Raw genomic sequence first — 23,049 nt, 5'->3', positions numbered from 1 at the left:
CAGAGGCGAGGTCCAGGGTGGTAGCCACAGAGGTCATGAGAAGTGGCCAGGTTCTGAGAATCTAATCTGTTTACCTAAAAAAAAAAAAAAGCAATATTAATTTTATTCTAAATATAGTATTAAAGTCAATGCTCTGTAGCATCATTTACATTATTTTTCCAGTTAGAAAAGACTCATTCATACAGGATCCGTTACACTCTGCCCCCGAAATGAAACACTTATTTTTTTTTTTAAGGCAAAACTTGGAAAATAGAGAGGAGATTGAAATGGGAAGGAAAACCATCCATAATCCTTTCAGTCAGAAATAACCGTGGGTAATATTTTGGCAAGTATTATTTTATCCTTAGAGATTAAATTTATGTTGCACATTACTTTCTTGCCAATAGGCACACATGCGTATTTTTAACATTTGTAATCCTAGCAAACACAGTTTTATATTCTCTTTCCAAATTTCAGCAGTCTTTGTAATCATTTTAAGATTGAGTAATATTTCAACATGTTGATGTCCTGTAATTATTCAACTATTTCCCTTTTCTGGAACATCTATGTGTTTCCATTTTTTTTAACCACAGAAATCAATGCTAAAATTCTTATTTGTGTAGCTTTTCACATCTTTTGAATTATTTCTTCAGCACCAATGCCCAGGAATAGGATCAGTAGGCCTAATTATATGGAAAATGTTAAGGATTTTGCTTTGCTTTTCAAAGGGCTATAGAGAGAAGCACATGAATTTTGCCACAGCATCTTCCATTTGAGGCTACTGCTATTTTATAATTTTCCTTAAAATTTTGCTCATCAAAAATGGCAGGACTGGGGTCGTGGCTCAGAGGTAGAATGGTTGCCTAGTATGTGTGAGGCACTGGGTTCAATTCTCAGCACCACATAAAAAAATAATTAAAGATATTGTGTTCATTTACAGCTAAAAATGTTTTTTTTTAATGGAAACTAAACTTTTTAAAAAATGTGCATGGCATTGATTACTATTAAATATCACCATGTCTTTCAATACATTTTTTAAGGCTAAAATGAAAAACTAAAGGTACCACTTCTTTATGGTCATGACCAAGGCCAAAGAAGGAAGGGACTATGGGAGTCTGAGAGAGAAATTCCTTTGTTCTTACTATCCATCTTTATGTGAAGCAGTACACTTTCCAAAATATATATGGTGTTGAACTACTGGCATACTGGATTTGAATGAATCACATCTTATTTACATACCTTATTTACATACATGTTCTTTGCACCAACAAGCTAAACGTGTGCATTTGTCAGGCGTGGAACATGATGGTAAATACAACTGGTCTCTGCTCTCAAGGGACTTTCAATCTAGTGAATAAAAAATTGGCACAGAGGGTAAGTAAGTAGTCTTGACAATGTTCCAAAACCAAGCACAAAGTGACAGAAAACATTCTTACTTATCTACAATGAAGTCTCCGGCAGATGTCTGAATGCTCACAAGAGCTTGGTCCAAGCCACTGGCATTCAGTCTGAGGACAAGGACCAGGGCCACTAAGTCACTGTCCTCTACTGCTTTCAAATTTGAATGTTAAAAAAGAGTCTAGAGGAAATGTGGGAGGCAGACGAGGGCAAAGGCCAATCAGGAAGCAGAAACCAGTCCATTCCGCAGAGCCTTTGCCCCCAGGACCACTCCCACTGGAAAGGGCCATTGAGGAGTCATTCCCGCCACTTGCTGAAAATGCTTTTGCACTTGGTCCCAGCTGATTAAATATTTTGCACTGCTCCACTCACTCCCCACCAGGGTGGCCAGCCAAGGTAGCTGGTACCGACCTGTATGAATTCCTCAGCCCCATCCTCCAAGAAGCCCAAGATCGAGTCATAGACACCAGGCCAACAGGGAGCAAGTCAACGTTCATGTTCATGGTCAATCCAAGATGCTGCCCCTTCATTCTCAGGCAGGGGCTGGACGGCCAGTGTGTAAGGTGGGCTGAGCCTGGGGGAGTCAGACCAGCGCCGGCAAATCTCTGCTCGGGTGGTTTCTGCAGGTGGGGATGGGGAAGCCTTGACTCGGCGTAGCCAAAAACACCTCCCAGAGGCTTCTAATTCAAGACTGTGTCTAATAGGCAAAAGTCAACTAGAGAATTTTTAAAGGGGGCCTCCGCATCCAAAAGACTCTGGAATTTTTTTAAAAGATCTTTCCCAGATCTGAATTAAAATCTTGGAGGTAGACCCTGGGAATCACTCTCAGAAACTCCCCAGAGAATCCTAAGGATCAGCCAGGCTAAGAACCTCTGAGCTGGACGAGGTCATGTCCAGGTTCTCTGGATCTCACCAGGTCAGAGCAGGGATGGCTGCCAGAGCTGCCTGGGCCTTATGGTCTTGGAGCTTGGCTGGCGCCCCCCCCCTCCACTACTCCCAATTGCCAGGACCCCTTCTTAGGTTCAGCTTCAGCCGGGGGCTTCCCGGGCACATCCACCCTCCCCTGGGTTACCCCAGCTGTTTATCACCCCCAGGGTTTTATAAAAGACACCCTCCTCAGTGGAGTAGCAAACACATAGGATTCAGAACCTAAAGTCCTGGGTGGGCCATGATATCTCCAAACCTCCATCTTCCTTTCCAGAAAGAACACAATTGCTTCCCACAGGGCTGTTGTGAAGCATCAGCTGAACCGTGTTTGGTGGATGTTTTGACACCTGTAAAAATATGTACAAATGCTAATTTTAATTTTAGTAACTACCTATCTTACATTGTTGTCATTTCTCTCCTCACTTGTCCCACAGACTTTGCCAAGCACCTGCTTCATTCCAGGCATCGAGGGGACAGAAATGAAGACATGCTTGCTGCCCTCTAGCTCCCCACCCAGCTTGGGCGCAAAGGCCCATGGGAAACTGTAATCTTTACCATGAGATTAGCACAACTGTCCATCTTCCTTGCTGATCCATCTCCAGTGCCTCAAACCACACCTGACACCTAATAGGGGTTCAGTAAGGGGGAGGGGGAGGAGAGGATAAATGGGAAGGGTACAACAGAAGCACAGATCAAAGATGGGGGACACAAAGTAACATGGGAGCTCAAAGGACAGGAGAGAACCAGTCAGAAGAAAGAGCCATGACTGAGGACCTGGGCATAGCTGGCCTCTTTGTTCATTGTGAGGCCCTTCAGTGCCAGCCTATGACGAAATCTGCAGTGGCCTTCTGGTGCCTAGGAATGGGCTCTGCATACAGTAGTGCCAACCTCCCCCAAATGGAACTGTTGAAGATCCTACTTTATAAAAACCAAACCAAACCAAACAACCGCAGCTCAGCTCAGCATCATGAACACAAAACTGAAGTCATTCAGGGCAGCCAAGCCCTTCAGCCAGTTCACAGTGACGTGGTTCTCAATGATGCCATCCCCAAAGAACCAGGCATGAGTTCAAAGCTCTTGGCCATGCTCTGGGTCGACCTGGCAAGCACAGATGAGTTCAGCCATCTGCCGCAGTCTTTATCCACGTGTTTCAAAGCAGGTCTCTTACTGCCCTAATAAGGAGAATCTATTCTTTGCAGTAAGGAGCCGCACAGACAGGTACAGGTAGGTAGGTTCCTGTCCTCTAAGTCATTTTCACAAGAACAGAAGCCCGGTGTGCCTGTGAGACGACCACTTCAGTAAGCAGTGAGTCATGGGGCCCTGGCTCCAGGCCCTTTCAGGGACACATTTCTGACCTGAGCTCAGGGACTAGGCCTGGGGCTGAACTGCAACCCTGCAGACGCTGGGGAAGTCCATTTTGGAGGTCCCGCTGTGAGCTCTGCTCTTGGATCTATTTAAGAAGAGCAATGAAGCCTTGTGAGCTGGTGTTCTCCATGTGGCTATTACAGTCTTCACAAGGCGGGGCAGTCTCTCAGGACCCTTTCAATGTCGTAATTCCACTCCCCACCAGAGGCTGAGTCTCCATGGCCTGTAACTGGAGATTTTGCTAAATGCAAGCACTACTGCAAAAACGGGGAACATGAACAGGTTTTTTTTTTTTTTTTCCTCAAAATGCACAAATCTGAGGTTCAGCGATCGCCTTAGAGCCTCTGACACGGCCAGCTACCCCGCCTGCATGGGACTAGGTTCTTGTACCTTTTCCACCTGGGGCCAGGTGGGCAAGCAGGGCTCACAGACGGCCCAGTTCCAGCATCTGTGACATTTGGGAAACAGACCTTCCTTTATTTAATGCTTTTCCTGTGCCCAAATTAATGCTACGTCAGAACAGGGTGGTTGAACAAGTGGGCGTGAGGTTGCTGTACGAGTCAAATGACATTTTCTCGGCTTGCAGGAGATCACAGAATTAGGAAATGCGTATTCAAAATTCTGCTTGTTATACCAGCTTGTCTACCACTCTCCTGCTTCTCTCCTTCTCTACCCATTAACCTGCCTTTACTTTGCTTATTTTTAATCATTACCTGAATTTTTAAATTTATAGATGTATTTGTTTATCAGCTGTTCCCCAGTTCCAACATGAGGTCCACGAGAGCAGGAATCTTGCAGTCTGTACCCCTGGCACCCAGTGCCTGGCTGTAAACTTGCCTTGATTAAATAAAGGAATGTCCCATGGACTCAGGAGATACCCAAGTGCAATGGGATTTGGCCTCTTGAAAATGGCAGCCTGAAGGTACGTTATCTAAGAGGAAGTGGAATCCCCAGTTTCCTGGAAGTACCTTCTCTAAGCCAGGGCTATGGACTTGACCTCAACAGCCTGAGCCACACAGTTATCCAAGCTACCAGTATGAAATGCTCTTTAGGTCGTGTTGGGGTGGTTAAGTGGTTAAGTGCGTGTGCCCAGGGGCCAGACCAGCAGAGCTTCATGCCAGTTTTCCCACCTACTGCCCAGGCTACCCAGGGCAAGGTCTTTCACCTGCTTGTGTCTTAGCTCCCCATGTTTAAAATGAGGGCCATGTATTTACCCCGCAGTGCTGTGAGAATCAAACAGGTGAATGTGCAGGAAGCACTCAGGATTCAGGGGGCCCCTGGTCACTCCATGGTGCCAAGCGCTCAGCCACCGCTCACCAGCCCATCTACCTCACCCTCAGGACTGCATGCGTAGAAACACCTCTGCAGACAGGAGCTGGCCCACAGACAGAAAGGAAGGTCTATGACGTGTCCTTGGGGACTGCTTTAGGAAGCAGTGGGAAGAAGAGGAAGCGGGGCTCGGGTTTGCCCAAGGCCTCACTCCTCTCTGCTGCCGGTGTCTCTGGGCCACAGAGGCCCTGCACTGTCATGAGGTGAAGGTCCCCACAAGACTTCTTAATGGCCACCTGTGGCAACTTGCTTCTATGGAAACTGGGGTTTATTTCTAGCTGAAAGGGATAGGAGACGGGAACTAGCAGGTTCAGGGCAGCTGCTAGGAACTCCACAGCTGGAGGCTCATTTGATCTTCAGGTTTTTCTTCAAGGCAAACATCGCCCCTCCATTTTACAGATGAGGAAATGGAGAGTCAGAGAGGAAAAGTGACTTTGCCAAGGTCACACAGCTGCCAGCAGAGGTCTGGGATGCACACCCAGAGCCTCCAGGGCCAAGCCCTACTCAGTGACTGCAACACAGGACAGGTGGCAAAGCACCAGGGGGGGCTTTGTAGAAGGGGGAGGGGGGCAGCTGCCACTCAGTGAGACAAACTTGGAAACACTTGGCTGCCACCTCTAGGTGAGAGACCCACTAAAGCTCCGAGGCCATTCCAGTTCTGGGCCTGGTGTTCTCCATGTGGTTATTACAGATAATGAGACAATGTAGTGGTGTTAGCGTCTCTTAATCACCATTTTCATGTCTAGGCAGCTTTCTGGTGTAGATATTCACACTAAAAGTAGCTGAAACAGCACATGGCAAGCCAGGAAGACTGTGTCCAAGGTCAGGCCCAGCATCACCCAGGCCCTACAGCAGCCACGGCAGGAGGCGAGGGCCCTGGGCAGCTCTTCACCAGGAGGCAAGCCGGCCTCCACCAGGCTAGAGGCACCTGCTCACAAAGGAGCATATGAAGCTGGAGAAATGTCAACAACCTACTGGCCCTAGGGTCCTGCTCAGAACTGGGGCACAAAAGAGCCCCAAGAGATAACATATGATGGGGACAGAAATTCCCCAAGTCCTCCCTCCTGCCCACTGGACCAGTTTTTATTTCTTAGGTCACATAAACACATAAATTATTTTGCCTAATTCAAGCCCGAACATTGCTGGAAATCCTAGCCTTCCCTACATACATACATTACAAACATTAAATGTCACTTATGCGTCAGGTTCCACCCTGGGCCACAGGGATGGATTCACACCTGCCTGAGGAGCTCCCTGTTTGTACAGGAGACAAAGTACTTTGGCCAGTACATGAAAGAGCCTAGCAGGTTTTAGCAGGAAGCCATGCAGAGGGGATCACTCTGAAGCCAAGTCCTAAATGATGAAACAGGAGTTTGCCAAGCAAAGAGGGCAGAGAGGGCCACTCAGGAGAGGCCTGCCCGGCTGGTGAGTGCGAGTCCAGAGTGGTGGGACTTGTCCTCCCTGGAGAGTGTTAGATGTGATTACCGTGGGACCTGAAGGCACGCTAAGGGGTGTGTGTGGGTGTGTGAGTGTGTGTGTGGACTTGACCCTGGAGACAAAGGAGAGCCAGCAGAGGTTTTTAAATGGGGGTGTGTCATGGTCCAAATCAGGAGCTGGCCTTAAAAAGGCCTTTCTAGAGGTCATGTGAGGGTAAGTGAGGGGACACCACCTGGACAGGGAGACGGGGATGGAGGGTCAAATCTGAAGCTGTTATAGAACGTACAGCATGGCCTTGCTCCGAGGCACTAGGCAATGAACGAGGTTCTTTATAAAGCACAGCCAGAGCTTCTGCTGCCTTAGAACAACCCATCCAGCAGGGACACATGGGGGCTGCGGCTGCAACCCTAAGGGTACAAGTTCTTGTCCCCTGACCATCCGTGTGCAGCCTTGGGCTTCCTCTGACCTGTCGCAGAGTCAGGATGGCCTGTGCAGGACAAGCTCCAGAACAGAAGGAACCTTCTGCAGTGACCAGAGGGCAATGGCTCTCCCTGACCTCTGCCACTATTTCCCCACTACAAAAAGGGACACATCTCTGACCCCAATAATGTTATGTAACACAGGACGCAAATACCCAAACCCTTGCTGTGCACCAGGCACATGGGTTTGTGATTTCTGTGGGTTCCCTTGTGTTTATTCTTCTAGAACCCTATGGTGGGTTCTAGAAGAATAAACACAAGCCCTCAGGATAGAAGGGTCCTTGCAGGAAAGGGAGAAATAGCGTATAACTCCTGAACCCTGAAATCACCCACAGCTGCTCCTTGGCAGAAGGCCATGTACACAGACCCCCTCCTTCCTCACTGTCCTCCACAGTCCCACAGAATCAAGGTTGTTTTGTGTTTTTTTTAAGGTCTTTGGTAAATGCTCTTTGACTATCAAAATGCCTTTTGAATATTTACCATGCTTAAGGAAAAGTTCTTCATTAATTGATGAGGTGGCCTTTCTTTGAGGATTTTCATATCTACCCAACCGGGGAAATGATTCTAACATGTAATGAGGTGGTCTGTGGCTTTTACAGGGTGCTCATTAGTCACACTTCTCAATTCCTAGTCTAAAAAAGACATTAGACTCCTACAGGCACACAATGAATTCCTTCACCCCTAGCATTTACCCCTCCATAATGAGTCCTGGAGAAGGCCCTGCATTTACCGAATGGAACAATATGGGCGGGTGGGGGGGACAGTGTGAGCTTCGGCTAGTCCCACTGGTCAGAAATGAATCGAAGCAGGATTCTCCGGTATTCACTTAGGAAGATCACTCAGCTGGCAGAGGGAGGCAAGACCAGAAGGCTCCTAGACAACAGCCTTTGCAAATTTTCTCATGGACCATTTTAAGAAACGTCCAAGGGCTCACTGTGAGCAGGTGTTTCTCATGGATGGAGGTTTGTGTTGCTAAGTTGAGGAGGACAGTTCTTTGTTCTTTTTATGAAAAAATCAGCAGAAAGTCTCACCATCAGTAGGGCCATATGCCAGAGAGCTTCCCCATGAGCAGGGCCTGAGACAGGAAGGATCTGGGGGTTCAGCCAACACTCCCATATTATCCAGAGGCCAAAATGTGTCAGCAAGGGAAACTGCCTTTGGGCAGAGATGTACTGGGGTGCGGATCAGAGCACCGAGTGTCTGAAGGACTTCCAAATGGTAACCCGCATCCTGGGGAGCCCTGGATATTTAGGAGACACAGTTTCCTCTTGTAGAATCAGAGTCAGGAACCACATAGCAAAATGCCTGTCAGGGTTCTGTGGCTCTGGTCTCTTAAGGAAAGTAGCCTCTACCAAGTTTCACAGTCACAGAAGCTCCACATTTTCTTAGAACACGGTTGGCAACTAGACCCCAGAAACACATTTTCATTAGTACAACTGCCCTGTCAGACAGGGCTTTGTCAGAAAACAATCCAGACATGCTGTGGTGGGGGAGAGACCCCAGCCTCAGGGCCTTTGCTCCAGCCCTGGCTATCCTGGGCACACTCAGCAAATGCAAGCCCCAAGCCTCTGTTTCCTTATCCACAAAGCACAGACATTAACTAACCTGCCTGCCTACTTCCCAAAACCTTTCCGAAGAGCAAAGGAAGAGTAAATGTGGGAGCCTGCAGGAGCCTGCCCCATGCCAAGTGAGGAGACTGATGGTCACAGTGGCTCTCACCAAACTGAGCCTCCACATATGAGCACCTACGGGCTTTTGGGCTCAGTTTCCCAACGAACCACTTCTGACCCCCAGATCTTCTCTTTGGTCAAACTCCTGACAGAGTAGTGTGTAACGCCTAGATGTTGATCTTAATTTCCAATACCCCAGAAACCTGTCTACAACTGGTAAAATCTTTACAAGGACCATAGCATCGTTGCTGAAAAGGGTGCTCTCAGGAAAAAATAAGCAAACAAAAAAGAATCTACCAGACCTGTGCCAAAAAATATTGTGTCCTCAAAACATAGAGTACAATGTGGGTACACTACCTAGAACCCAGGCCCAGCCTCTGAGGCAGATGATAAAGCTAGTCCCTTTATCATCAACCAGAAGGTCAAAGTTAGAAGGGCCTGAACTTTTTTTTTTTTTTTTTTTTTTTTTTTGAGGGTAAATGGAAGCCAAAACCAGCTGTCTCAGAAAGCAAGGGGGGTTGCAGGGCAACCAGGTGGTCATCTGCCCAAATATAGAAAGAAAACCTTTACCTAGATTCTCTTTCCAGAAGGGATTCACATTTTGCACTTGCAAAACTATTTCCTGGCTGAGAGCTGACCTACATCGCTGTCCCTGCCCACACTGGTAATTGTCTACCACGGGGTGCCTGTTCTTTGGCCACCATCCTTTTGCTGGTTTTTCAGCCTGTTAATTGGTTTCCAGTGGTTCTGTTGCACCAACTGTACTGAAACCCTCCCTGTGATCTGTCCACTGCTTTCTTGAGCATGCTCAAGGGAACAGATGCCCCCAAAGGCAGCTCAGTGACCCTAAAGAAGCATTCCACCCATAAAAACCACTTGGAAGAAAGGGTCAATTAACTGTTCTTGAAAACTGTTAGTGACCGCACGGAAATGGAGAGGGAAGGCACACAGGTAATAAGGAAGACAGGTGAGTCAGGCTGACAGAGAGCGCTCTGCCTTCTTTCTTTCTTAAGACCAAGGAATAATCAAAGCTGAAAAGAATCCTGAGGGCGGAGAGGGGAACTGGCTGGAATGTTCCACATAAGGAGGAGCAGGGAGCTCTACCCTCCTGGATGAAAAGCCCAGGATTGCGCTCTAAATGGATAGTCGCAGCTCTGTGTGCTCACAGGTGACCAAGTCCAATCTTTTCACTGAAGGGATGAGCAGATTGGATCAGAGAGGGAGCCGAGACTTTGCCGTTTGGTAGAAGCATCTAGGTGAGCTCTTAGACTTCCTGACTCCCCAGCCAAAGTTATTTCCACTCATTACATGAATGCCATGGAGGCTCCCTCTGGAGCTGCGCACGAGAAGGAATTTTTATCGATTTTAGCCACACCTATATCCTGAGCACCTTGGAAAGTGACTGGCCACAGAAAGAACTCAATAAATACCTTCTGGAAGACTAAAAGCCACATTTAGCTTCCCTTTCCCCTCGAGGGGTCGTGGGCCTGAGGTACATTCCCGTGGTTTCAGGGCTTTGCCTGTAGGTGTTGAGCAGGGGCTCTCTCTACATGCTGACCGCAGCCTGGGTGTCACAGGTGGGAGGGAGGCTGATAAGATGATCTGGGAGGCTGCTTGTCACAGTGAAGATTGTCAACATAAAGGTGGGGGAAAGAAGGACATGGGAATCTGGGACTTGTTCAAAGGTCTTGAAACAAGAAGAATTTGGTGGGGAAAGAAGAAAAGCCAGATCCTGTGGAGCAAATACAGGGCTAACAACGTCAAGATCAAGGCCAGGCCAGCAAAGGAGGTAGGTGCTCTGGCAGGTGCGACTGGACAGGGACAGCACAGTTCAGGACACAGAAGAACAAGCTGAGGGCCCTACCAGAAAGGAGAGAAAAAGGCTTGTCACAGACTTCTGATGAATGATCACAGAGATTTCAGGGCACGCTGGCTTTGATGACACACTGCTGGATCTCACTGATGCGTTTGGTGCCTGGTCTCTGGTTAGATGTGCACCCCAATTATAACCGCGTTCCTGTTGGGATATGTGGTCTGCAGAATGAAGATGTTCCTCACAACTCCTTTTCCAGGATGTGTTGGGCTGGAAAGCATGCTTGTCTGCGCATCTGCATCTCAACGGACTCCCAGACGCTGCATCCAAGCCTGGTTCCAAACAAGCATGCTGGAGGAGAATGAATTTTGGGGCGCAGGCCAGCAACCATGGAGAGGTGAAAGGAGCAGGTGAAAGGGAAGTTGGCTGGGGCCGGCTTTCTGGCCGGGGGCTGCCTGGCAGCAGGCTTTGTTGTTTGGAGAACAGAGAGAACATTCTGCTTGGGGCAAACCAGGCCGAGGAGATGCTACACTATGACTCAGCCCTGGGCATTAAAGGTTTTGTCCAGTGTTGGCCAGTTTGGGACATTGCAGTCCACAAAGTCCCTGAGTCAGATTCTCTAGATTAGAAAAACAAGGGACATAAAACTTCTCTGAACTCTAATTAGCTTTCTGAAAAATGAAATCAAAGGAGTGAGTTGGAAGGTCACAGCCCGCCCTTGCACTCACACCCACGGCTTTAGGCTCTGCAAGCCATCCTGTGTTGAAAGAAGGATGGGCTGTCTGTCCTTCCTGCTGGGACACAGGCCAGGAGTCAAGGGAAGGGCCAGCCTCCGAAGGAAGAGGATGCTGTCGTAGGATCGCCACGGGAAACCAGGCTAAGATTCGCCCCAAGAACAGCCGTATGTTTCACGTCAACGTTTTGGATTTTATTTTGAAGGAATGAGCTAGGCAATGGCTTTAACCTTTCTCTCCACCCCTCCAGCTGACACTGAATAATGCAGTGTGATTTCCCCCTTCGCAATCCTGGGTAATAGTCTACTCGGAGCTCATGTCTTTTAGCCATATTTTGGCTGAAAGGCTTGAGAGCCACGCAGATCCTCATGGAAGTCTAGTAAAATCAAGGCCACAGAGTATCTAGAGAGTGGAAAACAGGGTGCTGGCCCCCCACCCCTTGTTTGGGATCTGGGAAGATATGCACTTGCAGAACAGGAGCTCAGAGTTGCAGGGGTTTCTAAGAGGGAGAGGAGGTAGGGCCGAGACCAGAGGCTCAAATTTTGCTGAGCTGGGGAGAGGTCCAGGAGAGGCTGGCTGGCATCCCACAAGCTCTTTCCCTCCTCCACCCTCATGCACCCTCTGTGGCACCTCCTGCTCCCCACCCCAGCATCCTTCCTACGGGCTTATCTTCTGCTGAGTTTCAGGACTGGAAGGAGGGGGTCCTATGCCCATGACCATGGCCTTCTGTAGGCCAGTAGAGACTGACAACTCTTCTTCAGGCTCCAGTGCCAGAATATGTCCTCCTCCACTTCTGCTGAGGTCCGAAATGCCATGCAACTGAAATTAGAAACTTTTTCACCTTCCGCTTTCCTTACATACCTCAAATGCTGAATCAAGGTTCAGCTCATGGGACTCTGTAGCATCAGAACTGCCACTGGCTGGCTATGTGACATTCAGGAAATCCATTTCCTTCTCTGGATTTGCTTGGGTGTTGAATGAGGACAGTTGATGCAGTCCATTTCAATGGTTCTCCATTAATTTAAAAAAAAAAAAAAAAAGAGCAATGATGGGCTTTTTCTTCTTCCCACTAGATGGCGCTGTGCCCCCAACTGCAGCAGGCAGTGCCGGAGCAGTGCAGGGCTGTGTCCATGGCTGCAGTGTAAGCAGGAAGGCTTCTGCTCACCCAGGGCCAGGCTGGGACGGTGCAGCTGGGCTCTGGAGATCGAATCATGGCAGAACAGGAAATGGTCAGGAGCTCAATTTTATTTTAAAAGAGCAAGATTGGGCAGGCAGACCCTTGATCCTAAACAACAGTATCACCTGTTTCCACATGGCTACTCTGTCACCAGAACAAGAGCCCAGAGGGTTCTGGTCCTGAGTGGGCTGATTCTCCACGTTCAGTTCTACATCCCACAAGGTCAGCCTCACAGAGTCAAAGGCTCTGAAGCAACACCAGAGCCCTCGGCTGCAGGATCTCTGCCACACATCCCCGAGGGGTAGCAAGGCAGGCCCGTCTGTGACCGTCACCTTTCCTCATCTCAATGTCAAAGTTGTTTAATTCAACAAGACGGATATAGCTTCTACAGTCTCAAAGTTTGTTTTTTTTTTTTTTTTTAAGAAAAGGCCAAATAGTTCAACAAATGTTCCAGAAAAAAACAGGTTCTAAAATGTAGTCAGTAAGCCCTTTTTCAAGTATTTGAGATAATATAGTATTGACTTAAAATGCTTATAGTCTTTTGTGGGGGAAAAGATACAGAATAAAATGCATCTACCCAAAGCTGTTAAATGTTGTATATAGGTGGATAAATATTAGAGGGTGAATAACAAAGAGAAATTGTTTAGTTTGTGGCATTTGTGTAACTATGGATGATTTGTTCCTTCTTAGAGTGTTTTCAGTTTTGCTCGGATGTTTGCAAGATATCAATAGCAAGTCTATAATGGCCAGGACATACTGACTTCTCAAAGCCTTCCTGTATTTTCCTAAAAATGTGTTTCTGCTTTAAAAGCCTTTCCTAAATGCTGAAAGTTCCATGAGTTCTTGAGTTATTTTAAAGTTTCCCTTTCTGAACCTCACCACTGATGTTCTTCCAATTGATTTTTAAGTACAATGTTTTAGCTATATCAGAATATTTTTTCTTCTCTCTTTAAGTTGGAGGCAAAACAATATTTAAAAACATTTCATAAAGAATTAATCTATAGCCAGGCATGGTGGCCCACACCTGTAATCCCAGGAGGCTGAGGCAGGTGGATCATGAGTTCAAAGCCAGCCTCAGCAACTTAGTGAGGCACTTAGCAAAACTCAGAGAGACCCTATTTCTAATAAAATTTATATTAAAAAGGGGAAGGATGGGATGTGGCTCAGTGGTTAAGCACCCCTGGGTTCAATCACCAGTACCAAGAAAAAAAAAAAAGAATTAATCTTTAACCTCACCACTATAAAATAGTCACATTCGCCCTGCATGTGCCTATCTGGATGCTGGCTCTGTAGGTATTTTTATAGAGTTGTAATCATAGAGTGCGTGTTATCTTATAGAAGACTTCTTTTTGTTAAAGACCCTCCAACATTTTATCCAATATCTAGTTGACATACTTCAAATGCCAAAAGTGTCAATACCTCATCCAAAGAACCTGCAGAATGACATTTAATTAAAAGTTAAAATGGTACTGGGGAATTACATTACTTAACACAAGCTACTTAGTTTTCAGGAACCAAGTAAGTACCTGTGGATTTTGACTGGTACTAATGAACTCTGAGGCACCCACACGTATGATTCAGCAATCCTCAGCTTCTCTGGACTCCTCTGTGCTCCTCTGGGCAGCTCTGTCTAGCCCTTTCGAAGTTCTGCCTCACAGAGCTTCTCATTTACCTGCGTGTGGTGGGGCTGGGCAGCATCTCCTTAACTTTCTACCCTGGCCCATTGCTGAGCACAGCACCCTGCTCACACTGGGTGGTTTAATGAATGAGAGATTCCCAGGAGTGCATCTTCTGTCAGAGATGGCAGGAACTGGGCTCCTTGGGATGGGGTTGTGGCTCAGTGCTACAGGCCTGCCTAGTACATACAAGGCCCTGGATTTGATCCCCAGCACCACACAAAAAGAAAGAGAAAAAATGTTGAAAAAGAAAGAAAAAGAAAAAGAAAAAAAGAAGAAACCATACTTATTGAAAGAAGGTAAGAAATAAAAAGGCACCATCCCCCAATTCCCAGTGTTAAGGAAGAAGGCAGTGTTTGACCAGAACCAAGAGTTGGCCCTCCATCTCCTACCGGGCAAGAAGAAATGGCACTTACCACCGAAATCACACAGGTTTGTGCACACCATTAATTGCCCTGTCCTTCCACCATCTCAATGATATCCTTCACTGGTCCACGCACATTTAGAGAATCCCCAACAGCTCCTCTTCCCAGGGTGGTGCTGCGTGTTTGCTCACCCACGCGCCAGGCAGCCTCCAGCTGTCAAGCCTGGAGCAGGAGTGATATCAATTCACTCAGGGCAGGAGAGAGACAGGGAGTCACTTTCAGACCAAACGTATTTGGGGCTAGACAAAGAGGTTCAGAAACCACTTTACAGCACAGTAGTTTTGCTTTAACTACCTACTGAACAAGTCAAGATCAGGGCTGATGTTTGATTAAAACAAATACAAAATAAACTACTGTTGCATCCTTGTATTCTGCTCAGAAAAGCCTTGCAGATACCAGTAATGAGACATGGCAGGCCAGTAATTAAAATGTAGGCTTTCCTTTCATGCCAGCACAGGGTAAGAATGGGCAAGACTTGCTAAAATACTTCTGTGTGATGGTAATTACTCGATATTTCTCTACAAGGTTATATTAAAGCATTCCATGCAACTCTAGATGCCAGGACAAAAGAAATACCTTTTAATAAAGCTTGGTGACATCAACATCTATTTATACGCTGCCTTGACTCAGAAAGGATTAGAGGTAGACAACGACGACAAGAAGAGTGGAAATAGCTTCCATTTGTGTATGACTATTACATGCCCAGACACTGCACAGCAGGTGTTTTATTTACATTGTCTATAATTTTACAGAAGTCCCTCCAAGAGAGATTATTAGGGAGGCAACAGGTATAGAAGCTGAAAACTTAGGCCCTAGAGCCAGACTGTTTGGCTTCACTCCTGGCTTTGTTACTGACTAGCCATGAGATGTGGGCAAAAACCCGGCCTCTCTGTGGCTCAGTTTACCATCTGTATAATGGACATATTTGTAATGACTTCAAAAAGTTGGGGAATTGTTAGAGTCTGTAAACAAGTCAGGATGGCGCCTGGCATTTTGCCAGAGAAATGTTAGGGTCTGTAAACAAGTCTGGATGGCGCCTGGCAAAATGCCAGGGGGAGTGGTTTGTGAAGTAACAAAATTGAGCCATTAAGTGTGGAGATTCCTTATTGGTTGACTGATGTATCTAGTTTATGCTAATTAAGATAAGCTGTGTAAAATGTATAAATACCTCTGTTGTCCTACAATAAACGGCTCCCACTCCTGCTGTATCAATCTACACAAGTTGTTTGTCATACACACACACACACACACACACACACACACCGGTTATTTTGCTGCAGCCGGACTGCGGCAGGGAATAAATGGGACCATCCATGTAAAATGTTGAGAATGGTGCCTAGCACATAGGAATGGCTCGGTTAAGGTCATAGGGTGGCAGAGACACTTGGGGATCACCTAGTGGCCCATGTACGCTCCTAAACTTCCAATCCCCTTGAAGCTAGGCAAAGCCATATGACTGGTTGGAGTCAATGAAATATTAACAGAGGTGACATGTCATTTCTGGACACAAAATTTAAGAGCCAGTGTATGACCCTTTTAACACTCCCTTCCTTGCCTCATTTTAACCCTAGATGCCACATGTTGAGAGAGTGGCAACACTAGAGAGAAGACACCTGCACTCCAAAGTCCCCAGATGCAGGAAGGCCCAAATGATGCACATCAGATTTTTTTAAGGGGAAAAAAAAACCAATTTTTGACTAGTGCAGCTGCTATTATATCATTCTTATTACCTTATTTTAACAGTTGGAGGAGCAAGCAGCTAAAGGGAGACCTTCCATTCAACCTGCCCAGTTATCTGTTTACTCTAAACAGAGCATCACCACATTAATCATTGCTTGTCCCTTTTTTTTAAAAACAATCCCTGCACACTCTTTCAGTGCTATGAAAAAGAAAGAAAAAGTTCAGCCTCCATTAATCACTGATAAAAATATCAGAGATACTGACTGTTGGGGACTCTGTGTATTTACATAGAAATGAGACTGTTGCCATCTGGAAGAAGCACATGAGAAAACTTGGAGGGAGAGAAGATTAGAATTCTTCTATCTTCTTAAGGGGTGTAGACCCTGAAAATTGAGTTATCACAGGTAGGCTGGGATGCGAAAGACACCAAGGTGCATAGAAAAACCAGGAAATGGGGTTGAGGATTCACACAAGAGGGCCTACAATGTGACTGTCCCAGGGAGTGAGAAGGTCCATGGATCAGTCAGGGAATTCAGCAAGCAGGGAGTCCCTTGGCTGTGAACAGCCTTTCACCTACCCTGCCTCCTCCGGTCCAATGTGTGATAGTTCAGGGTCTCCTTCCCCTTCTCTAAGATCCTCTGAAGGAATAATGTTCTATGTTAAACCAAAAATCTCTAGACCATCCTCCACCCTAACAAGGCATGGAGTGTGCGTTTCAACAGCAGGCCAGCTCCCTGTTCACCTGAGTTTCCTCTTGGAAAGGCAGTGGACTCCACACCATTTCCAAGGTTCCTGATGGCTCTCAGTGAATGAGGAATGGGAGCACCATGTCCTTACCTGGACCCCGATGTCACAGCCTAAACACATCACAGAGACAAAATGCAGTGCTCATTCTGTGCCCCCTCCTTTTTAATCCATAACATCGTTACAATGCCTGCTGCCGACCACACAGGGACAGTATGCAAATGAGCTCAGGTGCTATAAAATGCTGCAGAAACCTCCCACAACATGTTATATAAGAGCTAAACATTAATATCCAACAGCCGCCACTCAAGGCCCATTTCTAATTTGAAGGTTCTATCACTATCAACATCCCGGAACCTACGAGATTTTGTCTGTGCGTTTGTTAAATAACTTTTACCTAAATTTAAGTAATTTATGTGTTCTGTGAAAAATTAGAAAACATGGGGAAATATAAAGCATAAAATAAAAATCACAGTCCCACGCCCAAGCGACAACTTGGGTACAATAATCAGCTTAGTAATTTTCCTTTCATCTTTTCCTCTGTATATCTTTTTTGCTCTGAGTCAAGAACAAGCTCAACACATGGTTTGATGCCCTACTTTAACATCACATTAAGAACATTTTCCCACATCTTCTACTCCAAAATACAGTTTTTAGTGGCTCTATAAAACGCCTATCTTATGGGGTACTCTGATCTGAACCACATCCTCATTGCTGGACACTGTAAGCATTTCCCAAGTTTTCTTCTTATGGGAAAGGCTGAGCTTAATTTCCTCAGCTTTTTGGTGTTCCTGATTATTTCCTTAGACTATCATGTGCAATGACATGTACCAAAACAAAAACTTAAATTCTGCAAATTCTCAGTTCTGCACAAGAGATAAAAAGAATCAGTCATGGTAGCTGGTATTGCCAATGGCCTAACTCAAGAAGCACAGCGCCTGCAGGGAAGGCCTGGAAATAGAAAAGTAACAGCTTCCAGTATAAAGATATAAAGAAAGAAAAACTCTTAAGGTTGCTCTTAAACCAGGGTTAAAACACTGTTATGTGCCACCACTTAACCAGAAGGCCATTTAATCAAGACCAGACATTAGTTTAAAAAGTGTAATATTGCTATTCAAGAAAAGAAATCTGACCACCCACACCCTCCTGTAATTCAAAAGGCTCTCTAAAAAGCACACATTGCCTACAGACACAGGCTGACAGACACAAAGAGCTTTGAAGTTTAACCTTTCTGTGTCCTCCCTCTGAAAGCAGAGCTCTGGGGACACTCAGCTCTCCCCAAACAGTTGCCAAGGATACCCTGAGTAGCTACGGAATAGAGACTAGATTTGTCCAAGAATCACCATTAGTTAAGCATTTTTTTTTCTTTTTATTTTGACAAGTTAGTACATATTTTTCAAACACAAAATACATAAAGCAATCGAGGCTTCATTCTTTGGATGTGTTCATCTATAAGTAAGTACTTTCCCCCAAGAATCTATTTTTCAAAGAGACCTTCCCATCAATAAGCATCACAATAGCAATACTGACAACCATCATAATTAGAGCAACACACCATTTATTTGCACCAGACACCCGGTGCTGTGAAGATGGTGGAGAGATGCACCAATCATAACACTCTGGATGTGCTACCAGGTTTAAAATCAGCAAAACGGTAACGTTCTCACCTAAAAGTCATTGGTTTATTAACAACAGATGTTTATTAGGAAACTGCCTAGGCTGAGCGTTCTGCAGGGGGGCTTGATAGACACTTTCACTAGTCCTCACAACTGCCCTAAGAAAGAAGCATCGTGGTAGCCCCATTTCACACAGCAGGAAACTGAGGCTCACAGAGGTTAGGAGACAGACCAAGAGTGGGGCTTTGAATGCAGGCTCAAGTGCCTAGCTTGCTTTTCCACCTCCTCAACAAAGTTGGTAGGAGATGACAGTTCTTGGTCCAAAGCCGAGGGCCAAGATAGCAGAAGAAAAACTCCAAGAGGAAACCGAGGCTGATGCTTGGGAAATGGCAAGTGGAAGGCAGAAGCGAGTGGAGAGACGCGTGGCCCTTCAGCCTGTTCCTTTTATATCAAGGGTCACTGCACTGCAATCCTGAATGCGAAAGAGGAGTGTGTGGGCCTGTACTCGGGAGGACGGCTCTTCAGAAACCCTCTCCAACCACTCCTCAGAAAAAGACCCGCTGTTCTGTTGCCAGGGAAGAGGCCAGTTTTACTCCCCCAAGGAATTTCCTAACCCTTCTCTGCACAGAGAAAGCCCCAGAAGCCTTTATGCTGGAACTGCACGTGGGCCAGAGCCTGTAAGAGGTGAAAAACAAGCACTTCTACTAGGAAATGGGAGCAATGGCCTTTCAAAGGTGAGAATCAGAAGTTAAGGAGCCAGCACCGTGACAGGTGGTGAGGACAAGGAGGAGAGAGAGTCACACTCCTACTTATGAAAAGCAACTCCAAAGAAAGTAGCTTTGCGCAGTGGGTCTGGTGGGTGATGCTGAGATGGCACCATTTAAGCCAGCGAGAGCCACCTACGGCTTACAGGGAGGGAGGTTTCTCGCACATTTGCATATTTACTCAGGGCTGAGAATGCTTCTTTTGGGTTTCTGAGCCCTGAAGACCCATCCTGAGAAAACTGGACCGGAAGTCCAGGTCCTAGAACCAGTTCTGCCAGCAAGGAGCAGGAGGGCACCCTCACTCCCGGGCACAGGAAGGAAGGACAAGAGGCCACTGGAGGTCTTTTCCAGTTTAACTCGATGTGATTTGATTCAACTCAGCCACCACTGTGGACACATACACAGTGCCAGGCGCTATCCTGGCTGAGATTTAAAAGTCTAGATCCTGCCCTCAGAAACTCAAAGTTCAGCAGGGGGAAGGGTGTGTAAACAGATGGTCCCAGTAGTTAGTGTGACCAGTGCATGTTTAAGGAGACAAGCAGCCTCGGGGAGGCGTGATCAGTGTAGAACTGTGGGCGTAGAACGGTTCATGAAATAAATGTCCAAGCTGGAGATGGAAGGATCCTGAAGCACTAACTGGTGCAGGATGGGGCACAGGTGTCTTAAGTAGCTCCCAGATGCTTTCCAACCTCCAACACCAAGGCGCTTTGGTTGGTTTGTGGGGCAACATGTGAAGCAGCCTTAGAGCAGAGCCTGTGACCATCCAGCAGGCCAAGTGGGCTTCCTCTAGGGCAGGGCTGTTCCCGTGTCCTTCCCAGAGCCTGGGTTCAGAGGTGAGAGTGGGGCGGAGGCAGAGCAGAAGGTCAAGCAAGAGGGCTCCATCTCAGCCTCCACCCTTCCAGGTGTCACCTGCAGAAGGCTTTATTTTCAGAGGGGTTGTCGCTACACGTTTTTGAAAGCCACATGGTCGGTGCTAAGTGCTTATCCACTCACAGCCATCTCTTAGCTCACAAAACCTTGACTATAAGAAACATCTATGTGTCTGCTCTTGTCTCTGGCAGCAGCTTCTTGGTCTCCTAGTCTACTCCTGATTCATCATCTTCTAAAAGACCATTATATGCTGGATGCTTCGGGGGTCTGCTTGGGTTTGAGCTGCTGCTCAGTCTCCCCTCTGTCTAAGGGGAGTTTCTGGAGCCCTAGGTTTACAGCCCACCTGTTTGGCCAGGAACCCCATCTCTGCAGCTCTATGGGGCTCTATATCCAGCCATCCCACAGCCCTCTGTGACATCACTAATTGATTCCTCAAATTCAATATGGCCAAGACTTCAACTCCTCATTGCCCATCCCCAGCTCAATTCTCCTCTCTCCACCACTGCTACGCACAGGAAATGGTCTCACCATAAACTTGGTTGCTCAAGTCACACCTTTAGAAACTACTCCTGACTCCTCCTCCTTCCTGGCTCCAACACTCCATCAGCCACCAGTTCCCTCTCTCCTGACCTATTTTTATCTTCTACAGCTCTCTTGAGCCACCCACCTCTCCATTCCCACCATTGGGAGACCCTCTTGGATGATCCCAACCTCCCACGCAGACTCCTAAAAACCTCTCCACACAGCTGCTGGGATATTTCAAGAACACAAATCTGATCATAAAAAATCCTCTGCTTAAATCTTTTAATGGCTTCCTATTCCCTTAGGATCCAAAATCCTTCAAGTGGCTTGAAAGCTGTGAGTGACTGGGCACCTCTCCAGCCTCAATCATGAAACCCTTCCCTCCTTGCTGCTCCAAAACGCAGGACTTTTCTTAGTTTCTAGAACAATACATGCTGTCTTCCTCCTGCTCATGTCCCGTGCACCAGGCCTGCTGTGCCTCCCTTGCCCAGGCACCTCTTCTTTGACCTTTATTCTCAGTGTGGACTTACTCCTCAGGAAGTCTGCAGGGTCCATGTGGGACACGCCTGCAGGCCCAGGACTGATCCTCCGTAGCCCTGGCACACTGGATTATTTACAATTTCTTGTTCAGTATCTGTCTTCCAAAGAGTCAAGCTTTCTCCCCCGCCCTACCACCCATGCTCAGCACAGAGCCCAGCACACACAGAGGTGTGCCGAATGCATTTTTTAAGTATTGAGGCTGCTTCTATACACTTGCGCCACTTCCTGGCACCTGCATGCCTCCCCTGCCCTCAGGTCCCAGCTACCTTGTCTGCCTGTTCTTCCTTTCCCTTGTCTCAGTTTTCTTCCCATCACCAGGCCCTGCTCTTCTATCTGCAGGTGGGCAAGGTGACCAAAGCCTAGAGCGCAAGCAACCTCATGTCCTGCTGAGCGATGTCTACTATGTCAGAATACACTACTATTGTAATTTCTGCAAAAATAATAATCAAAACTTAGAGTTCTATGTCTAGAGTCCAGCATTCAGGTTAGAAAAAAAAGCTGGGGAGGGGATATTATTTCAAATATCTGTTTGGTTTCAATGGTCACTGTTACATTTTCAGATAGATAAATATATACACACTATGGGAGATGTACTGGTCAAATAATTCAGCTTAGTCGGGATTTATAGCTATTATCTCAGAAGCTCAGGGCTCAGGAAGGGGGATCACTGGGCAGCACAATCCCCTTACAAGGGTAAGCTGCATATGCATCAGGCACAAAGAAAGACAAACCTTGCTTTCCAAAGTACGAAGGCGTCCCTCTTGCTGCAGTGCAGCCTCTTGCTGGCACAGGCAATGTGACCAACGTGAACGACAGAGTTTGATTTGTTCAGCAAAGCCTATTTCAAAGCAATTAAAAAGATCGTGTCATCTCCTGTCCAAGGCACAAATAAAAGGCCCCGGATGCTTTCTCCTTTTAAAATTGATCCAGGCTGCCAGCTACTTCATTAGCAAGCTGATTAGGTTCTAATTAGCACCCTAATTAAGTGCTTCTAAATCAGAACCTGAGAAGGGTGTGAACTGGGATGGAAGGATAGGGGCAAAATGGCCAGGTCCACTTGCAAGACATTTCCATGGGTTTCTTCACTGCAGGCAGGATCCAGACTTTATTCCTGCAGGTGGGTTTCCATAGGAAAGAAATCCTATCAACATTTTATTTCTGAAGCAAACGATTCAGCCCCTTACTTAGAAAGTCTGGGCAGAAAAGTACAAAGAATTGCTTGCTTAAGAACAACACTGGAGAATATTTGACAGGTAGGAATAAAAAGAGAAAGCAAAATTGATGCTTTGGGCTCTATCTGTCCTCAGATGTACTCTAGAATGACTTTCTTTGACCTTATGAAACCCTGGGACTCCAGGCAACTAAGAAGAATCTTGGAAAGGTTCCTCAAATCTGAGGTTCATGGAAACCCAGCATCATCTCTTCAAACAACGATGAGACCAACACAGGTCCTACCCCACACTCCACTTTAAAAGTGCCTCATTTTTTATATGTTTATTGAGGTGGTGGTTGTTGTTTATCAGCGACATGTTACTTTCAACTGCCAATATGAACAGTTGCAACCGCACAGCTGAGAAGACTGGGATTACAGCCAGTCAGAGACCCACAAAAGTCCAACACAAAGCCTTGGGGATTTTATCCTTCAAAGCCAAAAGGACCACAATTCAGCTGTTCAGATTTTTTGTTTTTTAATCAAGCATAGAGCAAAGGAAACATCTTCATTTCTTTCCTAAACGCTCTTCTTCAAAACAATTTCTCCTTTTCCTATCTTTGTAGCCATTATAAGAAGGCATCAAATAAGAAGTCATGCGGTGTGGGCTCTTATGAAAGCAAGAATTGTCCATGCCCAGAGATGAAAGGATCGCCCTGGCTGGCAACACAGGGCCTTATCTTAGCACTCAAAT

Source organism: Callospermophilus lateralis, chromosome 7, assembly GCF_048772815.1.
Source record: "Callospermophilus lateralis isolate mCalLat2 chromosome 7, mCalLat2.hap1, whole genome shotgun sequence".
Classification (NCBI taxonomy): Eukaryota; Metazoa; Chordata; class Mammalia; order Rodentia; family Sciuridae; genus Callospermophilus; species Callospermophilus lateralis.
Note: the sequence above shows the minus strand (reverse complement) of the source record.